The 18,103-nt window shown below is 26.1% G+C and overlaps 1 protein-coding gene across 5 annotated transcripts in view; it reads left to right on the plus strand.

Moving 5' to 3' along the window:
* Positions 1-18,103, plus strand: part of slc7a6 (solute carrier family 7 member 6) — a 75,704-nt gene that overhangs the window by 530 nt on the left and 57,071 nt on the right. The window lies entirely within an intron of this gene.

The raw sequence follows: 18,103 nt of genomic DNA on the forward strand, positions 1-18,103 counted from the left end.
TAAAAAGTGGTCGCGTTAGACCGTGTGAGCGGAATCTAAGTGCTTTTATTTTGAAAGCGACATACGGAAGTAAGCCGGTGGTCGAAAAGCAGCGTCGCTCTTCCTGGTTTCGGAGCGAGACGACGCCGGCTTTTGTTGGATTCCTTCCTGTTATCGTTATAATTCTTGCGTGGAAAATAACACTCAAAATGCCACCAACTGTTGAATTTAATTGTGTAATTTTTACACAATGGTGACGCGGTTGTTGATAAACGACGAGGCAGGCCGAGCAAACAAAAATGAGGAGCAGACCGCAACAGTGACGTCATCGTATTGTTCATGTTTACAAATGATTTTTTTTTTTTTAAATGGGGAGAAAATGTGTCCACAATAACATGAAAGAGAGTTAAAATGGGAGAAAATGTGTCCACAATAACATGAAAAAGAGAGATAGTGCCATTCATTGTTAGTAGAATGTAGGTCATGTTTACCTGGCTGAGGCTCCGCCTTCACTGGTTTCCTCTTCACTGATTGGTTGATTGATCTTTGCTGTCATTTCAGTGCCCTGAAAAATTGCAATGCAGTTTAGGGAAAACAACAAAAAAAGTTAGGACATCCCTGCCCGACTTATACTAAAAAGTCGTGTTTATGAGTTAAAAGACGAAATAATGTGACAAAAAGTCATAATTATTAAAAGTCGAAATTATGTAATAAAAAGCCATAATTATCAAATAAAATGTCGAAGTTATGAGTTAAAGTCATAATTGTGAGAATGAACTTCGAAATTATGAGATAAGTCTTAATTATGAAATAAAATGTCGAAATTTTGAAAAAGGTAAATCCTTATTATGAGTTTAAAGGTCAAAATTTGTTTGATTAAAAAGTCATAAATATGAGATGACATGTCGAAGTTATGTGATTAAAAAGTCATAATTTTGCGATAAAATGTCGAAATTATGTGATAAAGTCATAATTATGAGATTAAAAAATCGAAATTACGAGATAGAAAGTCGAAATCATGGGATAAAAAGTCATAATTATTAAAAGTCGAAATTATGTAATAAAAAGCCATAATTATGAAATAAAATGTCGAATTTATGAGTTAAAGTCATAAATATGAGAATGAACTTCGAAATTATGAGATAAGTCTTAATTATGAAATAAAATGTCGACATTTTGAAAAAGGTAAATCCCAATTATGAGTTAAAAGTCGAATTTATTTTATTAAAAAGTCATAAATATGAGATAACATGTCGAAGTCATGTGATTAAAAAGTCATAATTTTGCGATAAAATGTCAAAATTATGTGATAAAGTCATAATTATGAGATTAAAAAATCAGAATTTACGAGATAGAAAGTCGAAATTATGGGATAAAAAGTCATAATTATTAAAAGTCGAAATTATGTAATAAAAAGCCATAACTATGAAATAAAATGTCGAAGTTATGAGTTAAAGTCATAATTATGAGAATGAACTTCGAAATTATGAGATAAGTCTTAATTATGAAATAAAATGTCGACATTTTGAAAAAGGTAAATCCTAATTATGAGTTAAAAGTCGAATTTATGTGATTAAAAGGTCATAAATATGAGATAACATGTCGAAGTTATGTGATTAAAAAGTCATAATTTGGCGATAAAATGTCGAAATTATGTGATAAAGTCATAATTATGAGATTAAAAAATCGAAATTACGAGATAGAAAGTCGAAATTATGGGATTAAAAGTCATAATTATTAAAAGTCGAAATTATGTAATAAAAAGCCATAATTATCAAATAAAATGTCAAAGTTATGAGTTAAAGTCATAAATATGAGAATGAACTTCGAAACTATGAGATAAGTCTTAATTATGAAATAAAATGTTGAAATTTTGAAAAAGGTAAATCCCAATTATGAGTTAAAAGTCGAATTTATGTGATTAAAAAGTCATAAATATGAGATAACATGTCGAAGTTATGTGATTAAAAAGTCATCATTTTGCGATAAAATGTCGAAATTATGTGATAGTCATAATTGTGAGATTAAAAAATCCGAAATTACGAGATAGAAAGTCGAAATTATGGGATAAAAAGTCATAATTATTAAAAGTCGAAATTATGTAATAAAAAGCCATAATTATGAAATAAAATGTCGAAGTTATGAGTTAAAGTCATAAATATGAGAATGAACTTCGAAATTATGAGATAAGTCTTAATTATGAAATAAAATGTCGAAATTTTGAAAAAGGTAAATCCCAATTATGAGTTAAAAGTCGAATTTATGTGATTAAAAAGTCATAAATATGAGAACATGTCGAAGTCATGTGATTAAAAAGTCATAATTTTGTGATAAAATGTCGAAATTATGTGATAAAGTCGTAATTATGAGATTAAAAAATCGAAATTACGAGATAGAAAGTCGAAATTAAGGGATAAAAAGTCATAATTATTAAAAGTCGAAATTATGTAATAAAAAGCCATAATTATGAAATAAAATGTCGAAGTTATGAGTTAAAGTCATAAATATGAGAATGAACTTTGAAATTAGGAGATAAGTCTTAATTATAAAATAAAATGTCGAAATTTTGAAAAAGGTAAATCCTAATTATGAGTTAAAAGTCAAATTTATTTGATTAAAAAGTCATAAATACGAGATAACATGTCGAAGTCATGTGATTAAAAAGTCATAATTTTGCGATAAAATGTCGAAATTATGTGATAAAGTCATAATTATGAGATTAAAAAATCGAAATTACGAGATAGAAAGTCGAAATTATGGGATTAAAAGTCATAATTATTAAAAGTCGAAATTATGTAATAAAAAGCCATAATTATCAAATAAAATGTCGAAGTTATGAGTTAAAGTCATAAATATGAGAATGAACTTCGAAACTATGAGATAAGTCTTAATTATGAAATAAAATGTTGAAATTTTGAAAAAGGTAAATCCCAATTATGAGTTAAAAGTCGAATTTATGTGATTAAAAAGTCATAAATATGAGATAACATGTCGAAGTTATGTGATTAAAAAGTCATCATTTTGCGATAAAATGTCGAAATTATGTGATAGTCATAATTGTGAGATTAAAAAATCCGAAATTACGAGATAGAAAGTCGAAATTATGGGATAAAAAGTCATAATTATTAAAAGTCGAAATTATGTAATAAAAAGCCATAATTATGAAATAAAATGTCGAAGTTATGAGTTAAAGTCATAAATATGAGAATGAACTTCGAAATTATGAGATAAGTCTTAATTATGAAATAAAATGTCGAAATTTTGAAAAAGGTAAATCCCAATTATGAGTTAAAAGTCGAATTTATGTGATTAAAAAGTCATAAATATGAGAACATGTCGAAGTCATGTGATTAAAAAGTCATAATTTTGTGATAAAATGTCGAAATTATGTGATAAAGTCGTAATTATGAGATTAAAAAATCGAAATTACGAGATAGAAAGTCGAAATTATGGGATAAAAAGTCATAATTATTAAAAGTCGAAATTATGTAATAAAAAGCCATAATTATGAAATAAAATGTCGAAGTTATGAGTTAAAGTCATAAATATGAGAATGAACTTTGAAATTAGGAGATAAGTCTTAATTATAAAATAAAATGTCGAAATTTTGAAAAAGGTAAATCCTAATTATGAGTTAAAAGTCAAATTTATTTGATTAAAAAGTCATAAATACGAGATAACATGTCGAAGTCATGTGATTAAAAAGTCATAATTTTGCGATAAAATGTCGAAATTATGTGATAGTCATAATTATGAGATTAAAAAATCCGAAATTACGAGATAGAAAGTCGAAATTATGGGATAAAAAGTCATAATTTTTAAAAGTCGAAATTATGTAATAAAAAGCCATAATTATGAAATAAAATGTCGAAGTTATGAGTTAAAGTCATAATTATGAGAATGAACTTCGAAATTATGAGATAAGTCTTAATTATGAAATAAAATGTCGACATTTTGAAAAAGGTAAATCCTAATTATGAGTTAAAAGTCGAATTTATGTGATTAAAAGGTCATAAATATGAGATAACATGTCGAAGTTATGTGATTAAAAAGTCATAATTTTGCGATAAAATGTCGAAATTATGTGATAAAGTCATAATTATGAGATTAAAAAATCGAAATTACGAGATAGAAAGTCGAAATTATGGGATTAAAAGTCATAATTATTAAAAGTCGAAATTATGTAATAAAAAGCCATAATTATCAAATAAAATGTCGAAGTTATGAGTTAAAGTCATAAATATGAGAATGAACTTCGAAACTATGAGATAAGTCTTAATTATGAAATAAAATGTCGAAATTTTGAAAAAGGTAAATCCCAATTATGAGTTAAAAGTCGAATTTATGTGATTAAAAAGTCATAAATATGAGATAACATGTCGAAGTTATGTGATTAAAAAGTCATCATTTTGCGATAAAATGTCGAAATTATGTGATAGTCATAATTGTGAGATTAAAAAATCCGAAATTACGAGATAGAAAGTCGAAATTATGGGATAAAAAGTCATAATTATTAAAAGTCGAAATTATGTAATAAAAAGCCATAATTATGAAATAAAATGTCGAAGTTATGAGTTAAAGTCATAAATATGAGAATGAACTTCGAAATTATGAGATAAGTCTTAATTATGAAATAAAATGTCGAAATTTTGAAAAAGGTAAATCCCAATTATGAGTTAAAAGTCGAATTTATGTGATTAAAAAGTCATAAATATGAGATAACATGTCGAAGTCATGTGATTAAAAAGTCATAATTTTGTGATAAAATGTCGAAATTATGTGATAAAGTCGTAATTATGAGATTAAAAAATCGAAATTACGAGATAGAAAGTCGAAATTATGGGATAAAAAGTCATAATTATTAAAAGTCGAAATTATGTAATAAAAAGCCATAATTATGAAATAAAATGTCGAAGTTATGAGTTAAAGTCATAAATATGAGAATGAACTTTGAAATTAGGAGATAAGTCTTAATTATGAAATAAAATGTCGAAATTTTGAAAAAGGTAAATCCTAATTATGAGTTAAAAGTCAAATTTATTTGATTAAAAAGTCATAAATACGAGATAACATGTCGAAGTCATGTGATTAAAAAGTCATAATTTTGCGATAAAATGTCGAAATTATGTGATAAAGTCATAATTATGAGATTAAAAAATCCGAAATTACGAGATAGAAAGTCGAAATTATGGGATAAAAAGTCATAATTTTTAAAAGTCGAAATTATGTAATAAAAAGCCATAATTATGAAATAAAATGTCGAAGTTATGACTTAAAGTCATAATTATGAGAATGAACTTCGAAATTATGAGATAAGTCTTAATTATGAAATAAAATGTGGAAATTTTGAAAAAGGTAAATCCCAATTATGAGTTAAAAGTCGAATTTATGTGATTAAAAAGTCATAAATATGAGATAACATGTCGAAGTTATGTGATTAAAAAGTCATAATTTTGCGATAAAATGTCGAAATTATCTGATGAAGTCATAATTATGAGATTTAAAAAATCGAAATTACGAGATAGAAAGTCGAAATTATGGGATAAAAAGTCATAATTATTAAAAGTCGAAATTATGTAATAAAAAGCCATAATTATCAAATAAAATGTCGAAGTTATGAGTTAAAGTCATAAATATGAGAATGAACTTCGAAACTATGAGATAAGTCTTAATTATGAAATAAAATGTCGAAGTTATGAGTTAAAGTCATAAATATGAGAATGAACTTTGAAATTAGGAGATAAGTCTTAATTATAAAATAAAATGTCGAAATTTTGAAAAAGGTAAATCCTAATTATGAGTTAAAAGTCAAATTTATTTGATTAAAAAGTCATAAATACGAGATAACATGTCGAAGTCATGTGATTAAAAAGTCATAATTTTGCGATAAAATGTCGAAATTATGTGATAAAGTCATAATTATGAGATTAAAAAATCGAAATTACGAGATAGAAAGTCGAAATTATGGGATTAAAAGTCATAATTATTAAAAGTCGAAATTATGTAATAAAAAGCCATAATTATCAAATAAAATGTCGAAGTTATGAGTTAAAGTCATAAATATGAGAATGAACTTCGAAACTATGAGATAAGTCTTAATTATGAAATAAAATGTTGAAATTTTGAAAAAGGTAAATCCCAATTATGAGTTAAAAGTCGAATTTATGTGATTAAAAAGTCATAAATATGAGATAACATGTCGAAGTTATGTGATTAAAAAGTCATCATTTTGCGATAAAATGTCGAAATTATGTGATAGTCATAATTGTGAGATTAAAAAATCCGAAATTACGAGATAGAAAGTCGAAATTATGGGATAAAAAGTCATAATTATTAAAAGTCGAAATTATGTAATAAAAAGCCATAATTATGAAATAAAATGTCGAAGTTATGAGTTAAAGTCATAAATATGAGAATGAACTTCGAAATTATGAGATAAGTCTTAATTATGAAATAAAATGTCGAAATTTTGAAAAAGGTAAATCCCAATTATGAGTTAAAAGTCGAATTTATGTGATTAAAAAGTCATAAATATGAGAACATGTCGAAGTCATGTGATTAAAAAGTCATAATTTTGTGATAAAATGTCGAAATTATGTGATAAAGTCATAATTATGAGATTAAAAAATCGAAATTACGAGATAGAAAGTCGAAATTATGGGATAAAAAGTCATAATTATTAAAAGTCGAAATTATGTAATAAAAAGCCATAATTATGAAATAAAATGTCGAAGTTATGAGTTAAAGTCATAAATATGAGAATGAACTTTGAAATTAGGAGATAAGTCTTAATTATAAAATAAAATGTCGAAATTTTGAAAAAGGTAAATCCTAATTATGAGTTAAAAGTCAAATTTATTTGATTAAAAAGTCATAAATACGAGATAACATGTCGAAGTCATGTGATTAAAAAGTCATAATTTTGCGATAAAATGTCGAAATTATGTGATAGTCATAATTATGAGATTAAAAAATCCGAAATTACGAGATAGAAAGTCGAAATTATGGGATAAAAAGTCATAATTTTTAAAAGTCGAAATTATGTAATAAAAAGCCATAATTATGAAATAAAATGTCGAAGTTATGAGTTAAAGTCATAATTATGAGAATGAACTTCGAAATTATGAGATAAGTCTTAATTATGAAATAAAATGTCGACATTTTGAAAAAGGTAAATCCTAATTATGAGTTAAAAGTCGAATTTATGTGATTAAAAGGTCATAAATATGAGATAACATGTCGAAGTTATGTGATTAAAAAGTCATAATTTTGCGATAAAATGTCGAAATTATGTGATAAAGTCATAATTATGAGATTAAAAAATCGAAATTACGAGATAGAAAGTCGAAATTATGGGATTAAAAGTCATAATTATTAAAAGTCGAAATTATGTAATAAAAAGCCATAATTATCAAATAAAATGTCGAAGTTATGAGTTAAAGTCATAAATATGAGAATGAACTTCGAAACTATGAGATAAGTCTTAATTATGAAATAAAATGTCGAAATTTTGAAAAAGGTAAATCCCAATTATGAGTTAAAAGTCGAATTTATGTGATTAAAAAGTCATAAATATGAGATAACATGTCGAAGTTATGTGATTAAAAAGTCATCATTTTGCGATAAAATGTCGAAATTATGTGATAGTCATAATTGTGAGATTAAAAAATCCGAAATTACGAGATAGAAAGTCGAAATTATGGGATAAAAAGTCATAATTATTAAAAGTCGAAATTATGTAATAAAAAGCCATAATTATGAAATAAAATGTCGAAGTTATGAGTTAAAGTCATAAATATGAGAATGAACTTCGAAATTATGAGATAAGTCTTAATTATGAAATAAAATGTCGAAATTTTGAAAAAGGTAAATCCCAATTATGAGTTAAAAGTCGAATTTATGTGATTAAAAAGTCATAAATATGAGATAACATGTCGAAGTCATGTGATTAAAAAGTCATAATTTTGTGATAAAATGTCGAAATTATGTGATAAAGTCGTAATTATGAGATTAAAAAATCGAAATTACGAGATAGAAAGTCGAAATTATGGGATAAAAAGTCATAATTATTAAAAGTCGAAATTATGTAATAAAAAGCCATAATTATGAAATAAAATGTCGAAGTTATGAGTTAAAGTCATAAATATGAGAATGAACTTTGAAATTAGGAGATAAGTCTTAATTATGAAATAAAATGTCGAAATTTTGAAAAAGGTAAATCCTAATTATGAGTTAAAAGTCAAATTTATTTGATTAAAAAGTCATAAATACGAGATAACATGTCGAAGTCATGTGATTAAAAAGTCATAATTTTGCGATAAAATGTCGAAATTATGTGATAAAGTCATAATTATGAGATTAAAAAATCCGAAATTACGAGATAGAAAGTCGAAATTATGGGATAAAAAGTCATAATTTTTAAAAGTCGAAATTATGTAATAAAAAGCCATAATTATGAAATAAAATGTCGAAGTTATGACTTAAAGTCATAATTATGAGAATGAACTTCGAAATTATGAGATAAGTCTTAATTATGAAATAAAATGTGGAAATTTTGAAAAAGGTAAATCCCAATTATGAGTTAAAAGTCGAATTTATGTGATTAAAAAGTCATAAATATGAGATAACATGTCGAAGTTATGTGATTAAAAAGTCATAATTTTGCGATAAAATGTCGAAATTATCTGATGAAGTCATAATTATGAGATTTAAAAAATCGAAATTACGAGATAGAAAGTCGAAATTATGGGATAAAAAGTCATAATTATTAAAAGTCGAAATTATGTAATAAAAAGCCATAATTGTGAAATAAAATGTCGAAGTTATGAGTTAAAGTCATAATTGTGAGAATGAACTTCGAAATTATGAGATAAGTCTTAATTATGAAATAAATGTCGACATTTTGAAAAAGGTAAATCCCTATTATGAGTTAAAAGTCGAATTTATTTGATTAAAAAGTCATAAATATGAGATAACATGTCGAAGTCATGTGATTAAAAAGTCATAATTTTGCGATAAAATGTCGAAATTATGTGATAAAGTCGTAATTATGAGATTAAAAAATCGAAATTACGAGATAGAAAGTCGAAATTATGGGATAAAAAGTCATAATTATTAAAAGTCGAAATTATGTAATAAAAAGCCATAATTATGAAATAAAATGTCGAAGTTATGAGTTAAAGTCATAATTATGAGAATGAACTTCGAAATTATGAGATAAGTCTTAATTATGAAATAAAAGGTCGAAATTTTGAAAAAGGTAAATCCCAATTATGAGTTAAAAGTCAAATTTATGTGATTAAAAAGTCATAAATATGAGATAACATGTCGAAGTCATGTGATTAAAAAGTCATCATTTTGCGATAAAATGTCGAAATTATGTGATAAAGTCATAATTATGAGATTAAAAAATCGAAATTACGAGATAGAAAGGCGAAATTATGGGATAAAAAAGTATAATTTTGAGTTAAAAGTCGAATTTATGTGATAATAGATTTTATTTGTAAAAAAAAAAAAAAAGCACTTTACGTTGAGCAAACAACCTCAAAGTGCCACACTGTTAAAAAAAAGAAAATAGTAATAATAATAAAAGATAATAAAATAAATAAAATATATTATTATTATTATTATTATTATAAATCGAAAAATTGTACCATTTATATTTTTACAGATGTTTTTACAGTTTATGACTGTGAATTCAAAAGGTTTTTACTGAATTTTTTTTACTACAAAATCCAAGCAACTAAGCTGCAAGTTTTTATACCGTAAAATCTACGGCAGTTTTTACAGTGCATTACTGTAAATCGGAAGATGGTATCATTGATATTTTTACGGGTATTTTTTTTTACAGTTTATTACTGTGAATTGAAAAACGGTACCCTTGATATTTTTACGGATGTTGTTTTTACAGTGCATTACTGCAAATTGAGAGAGGTTTCTACTGTTATTTTTACGGTAAAACTCAGGCGACTGAGCCGCTAGTTTTTATATCGTAAATTCTACGTCAGGGGTCACCAACCTTTTTGAAACCAAGAGCTACTTCTTGGGTACTGATTAATGCGAAGGTGATACACACTTAAATAAATTGCCAGAAATAGCCAATTTGCTCAATTTACCTTTAACTCTATGTTATTATTAATAATTAATGATATTTATCTTTGTGGAAACACTGATCATCTTAATGATTTCTCACAACAAATATATATAGAAACAGATAATTATCAATATGCAACACTTTATTTTTATATTTTCTCGAAGTGCACATTTTTCAAATTGAACATTTTCAAATGATCACTTCTAAGACAGTCTTGTGAAACCACAATATCCCATTTTAACTAGCTAGCCACTAACATTTTTGAACAAATCATGAATTACTTTGCACCACGTTTGTACAAATAATAACTCGTGCAAAATACAAAAGTCAACTCTCAAATTTTTAAATAAATCATGTCACACTTTGAACTGGACACCAAATCTGTTATCTGTTTCTTTGTCAGTTAGTGAAGTCTTTAAAAGATTTTCTTGGATTTTTACTTTTTTTTTTAGTTTTGTCTCTCTTAGAATTAAAAATGTCGAGCAAAGCGAGACCAGCTTGCTAGTAAATAAATAACATTTAAAAAAATAGAGGCAGCTCACTGGTAAGTGCTTGTCAAGTGTTTTCCTTTTTTCACTGTGCTTACCCCACACTTGAAGGGAAGTACCAATCCTGAATGTGGCTTCTGGATTTCACTCAAAAGACCAAACCGTAGTTACTTTTTTCCTTTTATTTTCCTTTAGTTTGCAACGGTTTTTCCAACGAAGAAACAGCTTCTTTTTTCTTCTTTAGTCTTTTTAGCAGTCTTTAGCAGGGTTAGTAGACTTTAGTAGACTTTAGCTGTCTTTAGTAGCCTTTAGCTTCTTTAGTAGGTGAAAAACCTTTAAGGACAAAACACCACCAGATTAACATGCTGTAAAAAAAAAAAATCAATCAATTATCAATCCCATAATTTACAATTATTAATTAGGCTATCAAAGATTTAACAATAAAACAAGTGCAAGAAAATGGATTAATATTTTCCCTTTAAGTTCATTCAGATTTGAAATAGTCTCAACATAAATGCACCAAGATACGTATAAAATACATTTAACAGCAGAAACACAATAGATAAATGCAGCAGAAAACCCAATATGCAAATACATAAATACCTAGCCACCTATTTTAGATACATATTTAAAATCCATATGCAATATAAATATATTATTAATTCAGCAGTGAAACACTCGATCTTAAACGCTGTCTGCTGGCGTCTTTTGTACTCCTTTATTTGACACAGCTGTCTAATTACCGGGCTCGCGCACCAGCAGACGAGACGGGAGCGCACCGTGTTATACCTGCGCGTGAACGTAAACTGATAATAATGCCGAATTGTATACATTTCCTGGGGTTGCCTAGGTAAATAGGGATGTGGATGTGCTCTAAAATAAAATATCATTTTATTAAGTGGGGTTTGGCTGGTTGCCAAGCAGCCGCAGTTACGCGCTCGCGCATCAGCTGACGAGAGTGCTGCTATTTGAGCTATTTTTTAGAACAGGCCAGCGGGCGACTCATCTGGTCCTTACGGGCGACTTGGTGCCCGCGGGCGCCGCGTTGGTGACCCATGTTCTACGTAGTCATAATTGTGAGTTAAAAGTCGAAATTACGAGATGAAAAGTCGTGTTTATGAGTTAAAAGTCGAAATGATGTGACAAAAAGTCATAATTATTAAAAGTCGAAATTATGTGATAAAAAGTCATGATTATGAGTTAAAAGTCGAAATTATGTGGTAAAAAGGTATAATTTTGAGTTAAAAGTCGAATTTATGTGATAGTCATAATTATGAGTTAAAAGTCGAAATTACGAGATAAAAAGTCGTGTTTATGAGTTAAAAGTCGAAATGATGTGACAAAAAGTCATAATTATTAAAAGTCGAAATTATGTGATAAAAAGTCATGATTTTGAGTTAAAAGTCGAAATTATGTGATAAAAAGGTATAATTTTGAGTTAAAAGTCGAATTTATGTGATAGTCATAATTATGAGTTAAAAGTCGAAATTACGAGATAAAAAGTCGTGCTTATGAGTTAAAAGTCGAAATGGTGTGACAAAAAGTCATAATTATTAAAAGTCGGAATTATGTGATAAAAAGTCATGATTATGAGTTAAAAGTCGAAATTATGTGATAAAAAGGTATAATTTTGAGTTAAAAGTCAAATTTATGTGATAGTCATAATTATGAGTTAAAAGTCGAAATTACGAGATAAAAAAAAATCATAAATATGTGTTTAAAGTCGAAATTATTTGATAAAAAGTCATAATTATGCGTCAAAATTCGAAATTATGTGATAAGTCATAAGTATGAGTTAAAAGTCGAAATTATTTGATTAAAAGTCATAATTATGCGTTAAAAGTCGAAATTATGTGATGGTCATAATTATGAGTTAAAAGTCGAAATTATTTGCTAAAAAGTCATAATTATGCGTTAAAAATCGAGATTATGAGTTAAAAGTCGAAATTATGTGATAAAAAGGTATAATTTTAAATTAAAAGTCGAATTTATGTGATAGTCATAATTATGAGTTAAAAGTCGAAATTACGAGATAAAAAAAATCATAAATATGAGTTAAAAGTCGAAATTATTTGCTAAAAAGTCATAATTATGCGTTAAAAATCGTAATTATGTGATAAGTCATAAGTATGAGTTAAGAGTCGAAATTATTTGATAAAAAGTCATAATTTTTAGTTAAAAGTCGAATTTATGTGATAGTCATAATTATGAGTTAAAAGTCGAAATTACGAGATAAAAAGTTGTGTTTATGAGTTAAAAGTTGAAATGATGTGACAAAAAGTCATAATTATTAAAAGTCGAAATTATCTGATAAAAAGTCATGATTATGAGTTAAAAGTCGAAATTATGTGATAAAAAGGTATAATTTTGAGTTAAAAGTGTAATTTATGTGACAGTCATAATTATGAGTTAAAAGTCGAAATTACGATATAAAAAAAATCATAAATATGAGTTAAAAGTCGAAATTATTTGATAAAAAGTCATAATTATGCGTTGAAAGTCGAAATTATGTGATAAGTCATAAGTATGAGTTAAAAGTCGAAATTATTTGATTAAAAGTCATAATTATGCGTTAAAAATCGAGATTATGAGTTAAAAGTCGAAATTATGAGATAAAAAGGTATAATTTTAAATTAAAAGTCGAATTTATGTGATAGTCATAAATATGAGTTAAAAGTCGAAATTACGAGATAAAAAAAATCATAAATATGAGTTAAAAGTCGAAATTATTTGATAAAAAGTCATAATTATGCGTTAAAAGTCGTAATTATGTGATAAGTCATAAGTATGAGTTAAGAGTCGAAATCATTTGATAAAAAGTCATAATTTTCAGTTAAAAGTCGAATTTATGTGATAGTCATAATTATGAGTTAAAAGTCGAAATTATGAGATAAAAAATAAATACGAGTTAAAAGTCTAAATTATTTGCTAAAAAGCCATAATTATGCGTTAAAAGTCGAGATTATGTGATAAGTCATAAGTATGAGTTCAAAGTCGAAATTATTTGATAAAAAGTCATAATTTTTAGTTAAAAGTCGAATTTATGTGATAGTCATAATTATGAGTTAAAAGTCGAAATTACGAGATTAAAAAAAATCATAAATATGAGTTAAAAGTCGAAATTATATGATAAAAAGTCATAATTATGCATTAAAAGTCGTAATTATGTGATAAGTCATAAGTATGAGTTCAAAGTCGAAATTTTTTGATAAAAAGTCATAATTTTTAGTTAAAAGTCGAATTTATGTGATAGTCATAACTATGAGTTAAAAGTCCAAATTATGAGATAAAAAATAAATACGAGTTAAAAGTCTAAATTATTTGCTAAAAAGCCATAATTATGAGTTAAAAGTCGAAATTATGTGATAAAAATGTATAATTTTGAGTTAAAAGTCGAATTTATGTGATAGTCATAATTATGAGTTAAAAGTCGAAATTACGAGATAAAAAAAAAAAAAATAAATATGAGTTAAAAGTCAAAATTATTTTAAAAAAGTCATAATTATGCGTTAAAAGTCGAAATTATGTGATAAGTCATAAGTATGAGTTCAAAGTCGAAATTATTTGATAAAAAGTCATAATTTTTAGTTAAAAGTCGAATTTATGTGATAGTCATAATTATGAGTTAAAAGTCCAAATTATGAGATAAAAAATAAACATCAGTTAAAAGTCGAAATTATTTGCTAAAAAGTCATAATTATGAGTTAAAAGTCGAAATTATGTGATAAAAAGGTATAATTTTGAGTTAAAAGTCGAAATTATTTGCTAAAAAGTCATAATTATGAGTTAAAAGTCGAAATTATGTGATAAAAAGGTATAATTTTGAGTTAAAAGTCGAATTTATGTGATAAAAAGTCATAATTATGCGTTAAAAGTCGAAAATATGTGATAAGTCATAAGTATGAGTTCAAAGTCGAAATTATTTGATTAAAAGTCATAAGTATGCGTTAAAAATCGAGATTATGAGTCAAAAATCGAAATTATGTGATAAAAAGGTATTTTAAATTAAAAGTCGAATATATGTGAGTCATAATTATGAGTTAAAAGTCGAAATTACGAGATAAAAAAAAAATCATAAATATGAGTTAAAAGTCGAAATTATTTGCTAAAAAGTCATAATTATGCGTTAAAAGTCGTAATTATGTGATAAGTCATAAGTATGAGTTAAAAGTCGAAATTATTTGCTAAAAAGTCATAATTATGAGTTAAAAGTCGAAATTATGTGATAAAAAGGTATAATTTTCAGTTAAAAGTCGAATTTATGTGATAGTCATAATTATGAGTTAAAAGTCGAAATTACGAGAGAGAAAAAAAATCATAAATATGAGTTAAAAGTCGAAATTATTTGATAAAAAGTCATAATTATGCGTTAAAAGTCGAAATTATGTGATAAGTCATAAGTATGAGTTCAAAGTCAAAATTATTTGATAAAAAGTCATAATTTTCAGTTAAAAGTCGAATTTATGTGATAGTCATAATTATGAGTTAAAAGTCCAAAGTATGAGATAAAAAATAAATATGAGTTAAAAGTCAAAATTATTTGCTAAAAAGTCATAATTATGCGTTAAAAGTCGAAATTATGTGATAAAAAGGTATAATTTTGAGTTAAGTCGAATTTATGTGATAGTCATAATTATGAGTTAAAAGTCGAAATTACGAGATAAAAAAAAAATCATAAATATGAGTTAAAAGTCGAAATTATTTGCTAAAAAGTCATAACTATGCGTTAAAAGTCGTAATTATGTGATAAGTCATAAGTATGAGTTAAAAGTCGAAATTATTTGCTAAAAAGTCATAATTATGAGTTAAAAGTCGAAATTATGTGATAAAAAGGTATAATTTTCAGTTAAAAGTCGAATTTATGTGATAGTCATAATTATGAGTTAAAAGTCGAAATTACGAGAGAAAAAAAAAATCATAAATATGAGTTAAAAGTCGAAATTATTTGATAAAAAGTCATAATTATGCGTTAAAAGTCGAAATTATGTGATAAGTCATAAGTATGAGTTCAAAGTCAAAATTATTTGATAAAAAGTCATAATTTTCAGTTAAAAGTCGAATTTATGTGATAGTCATAATTATGAGTTAAAAGTCCAAAGTATGAGATAAAAAATAAATATGAGTTAAAAGTCAAAATTATTTGCTAAAAAGTCATAATTATGCGTTAAAAGTCGAAATTATGTGATAAAAAGGTATAATTTTGAGTTAAGTCGAATTTATGTGATAGTCATAATTATGAGTTAAAAGTCGAAATTACGAGATAAAAAAAAAATCATAAATATGAGTTAAAAGTCGAAATTATTTGATAAAAATTCATAATTATGCATTAAAAATCGAGATTATGTGATAAGTCATAAGTATGAGTTAAAAGTCGAAATTATTTGATAAAAAGTCATAATTTTTAGTTAAAAGTCGAATTTATGTGATAGTCATAACTATGAGTTAAAAGTCGAAATTATGAGATAAAAAATAAATACGAGTTAAAAGTCGAAATTATTTGCTAAAAAGTCATAATTATGAGTTAAAAGTCGAAATTATGTGATAAGGTATAATTTTGAGTTAAAAGTCGAATTTATGTGATAGTCATAATTATGAGTTAAAAGTCGAAATTACGAGATAAAAAAAAATCATAAATATGAGTTAAAAGTCGAAATTATTTGATAAAAAGTCATAATTATGTGTTGAAAGTCGAAATTATGTGATAAGTCATAAGTATGAGTTAAAAGTCGAAATTATTTGATTAAAAGTCATAATTATGAGTTAAAAGTCGAAATTATATGATAGTCATAATTATGAGTTAAAAGTCGAAATTATTTTCTAAAAAGTCATAATTATGCGTTAAAAATCGAGATTATGAGTTAAAAATCGAAATTATGTGATAAAAAGGTATAATTTTAAATTAAAAGTCGAATTTATGTGATAGTCATAATTATGAGTTAAAAGTCGAAATTACGAGATAAAAAAAATCATAAATATGAGTTAAAAGTCGAAATTATTTGATAAAAAGTCATAATTATGCGTTAAAAGTCGTAATTATGTGATAAGTCATAAGTATGAGTTCAAAGTCGAAATTATTTGATAAAAAGTCATAATTTTTTGTTAAAAGTCGAATTTATGTGATAGTCATAATTATGAGTTAAAAGTCGAAATTATGAGATAAAAAATAAATATGAGTTAAAAGTCGAAATTATTTGCTAAAAAGTCATAATTATGAGTTAAAAGTCGAAATTATGTGATAAAAAGGTATTTTGAGTTAAAAGTCGAATTCATGTGATAGTCATAATTATGAGTTAAAAGTCGAAATTACGAGATAAAAAAAAAAATCATAAATATGAGTTAAAAGTCGAAATTATTTGATAAAAAGTCATAATTATGCGTTGAAAGCCAAAATCATGTGATAAGTCATAAGTATGAGTTAAAAGTCGAAATTATTTGATAAAAAGTCATAATTTTTAGTTAAAAGTCGAATTTATGTGATAGTCATAATTATGAGTTAAAAGTCGAAATTATGAGATAAAAAATAAATACGAGTTAAAAGTCGAAATTATTTGCTAAAAAGCCATAATTATGCGTTAAAAGTCGAGATTACGTGATAAGTCATAATGATGCCCGACTTATATATGCCGTACAAAATCCTGTTTTAAAAATGAAACCGGTTCTACAGGTACCTTGCCATTGCGCAACACTACAGTAGCTTATCAGAATCAGAAATACTTTATTAATCCCCGAGGGGAAATGAACATTTTCAGCACCATCCCATTCAAGATCAGACAAACATTACAGGGAGACAGAACAGGATCAAACACTACAGGTAGACAGAACAGGATCGCTGACAGGTGTGCCAACTCCCGGCGCCCCTTACAAAAGAGGTGAGATACAGGTAAACAATGGGGGGGGGGGGTGATACAGTACAACATTACAGTAGCTTATGCAAATATACGGTGATGTAATGTCTCAGGAGGACATTGTTGTTTGCTAAGATGACCCGCTCGTCACACGCGTGTGCCAAACTTTGTCACGTAATGACTTCGCGTCCACGTGCGCTTTCTTGGGAGTCGTACTCGCGACCGTTAGCACAATGTACAGTCGCGGTCAAAAGTTGACATACACTTGTAAAGAACATCATGTCACGGCGGTCTTGAGTTTACAATCATTTCTACAACTCTTATTTTTTTAGTGCTAGAGTGATTGGAGCACATACTTGTTGCTCACAAAAACATGAAGTTTGCTTCTTTTAGGAATTTATTATGGGTCTACTGAAAAAAAAATCATAAATATGAGTTAAAAGTCGAAATTATTTGATAAAAAGTCATAATCATGCGTTAAAAGTCGAAATTATGTGATAAGTCATAAGTATGAGTTCAAAGTCGAAATTATTTGATAAAAAGTCATAATTTTTAGTTAAAAGTCGAATTTATGTGATAAAAAGGTATCATTTTGAGTTAAAAGTCGAATTTATGTGATAGTCATCATCATCATCATCATCAGTCGCGGTCAAAAGTTGACATACACATGTAAAGAACATGATGTCACGGCGGTCTTG

The sequence above is a fragment of the Entelurus aequoreus genome, linkage group LG02, assembly GCF_033978785.1.
Source record: "Entelurus aequoreus isolate RoL-2023_Sb linkage group LG02, RoL_Eaeq_v1.1, whole genome shotgun sequence".
Taxonomy (NCBI): domain Eukaryota; kingdom Metazoa; phylum Chordata; class Actinopteri; order Syngnathiformes; family Syngnathidae; genus Entelurus; species Entelurus aequoreus.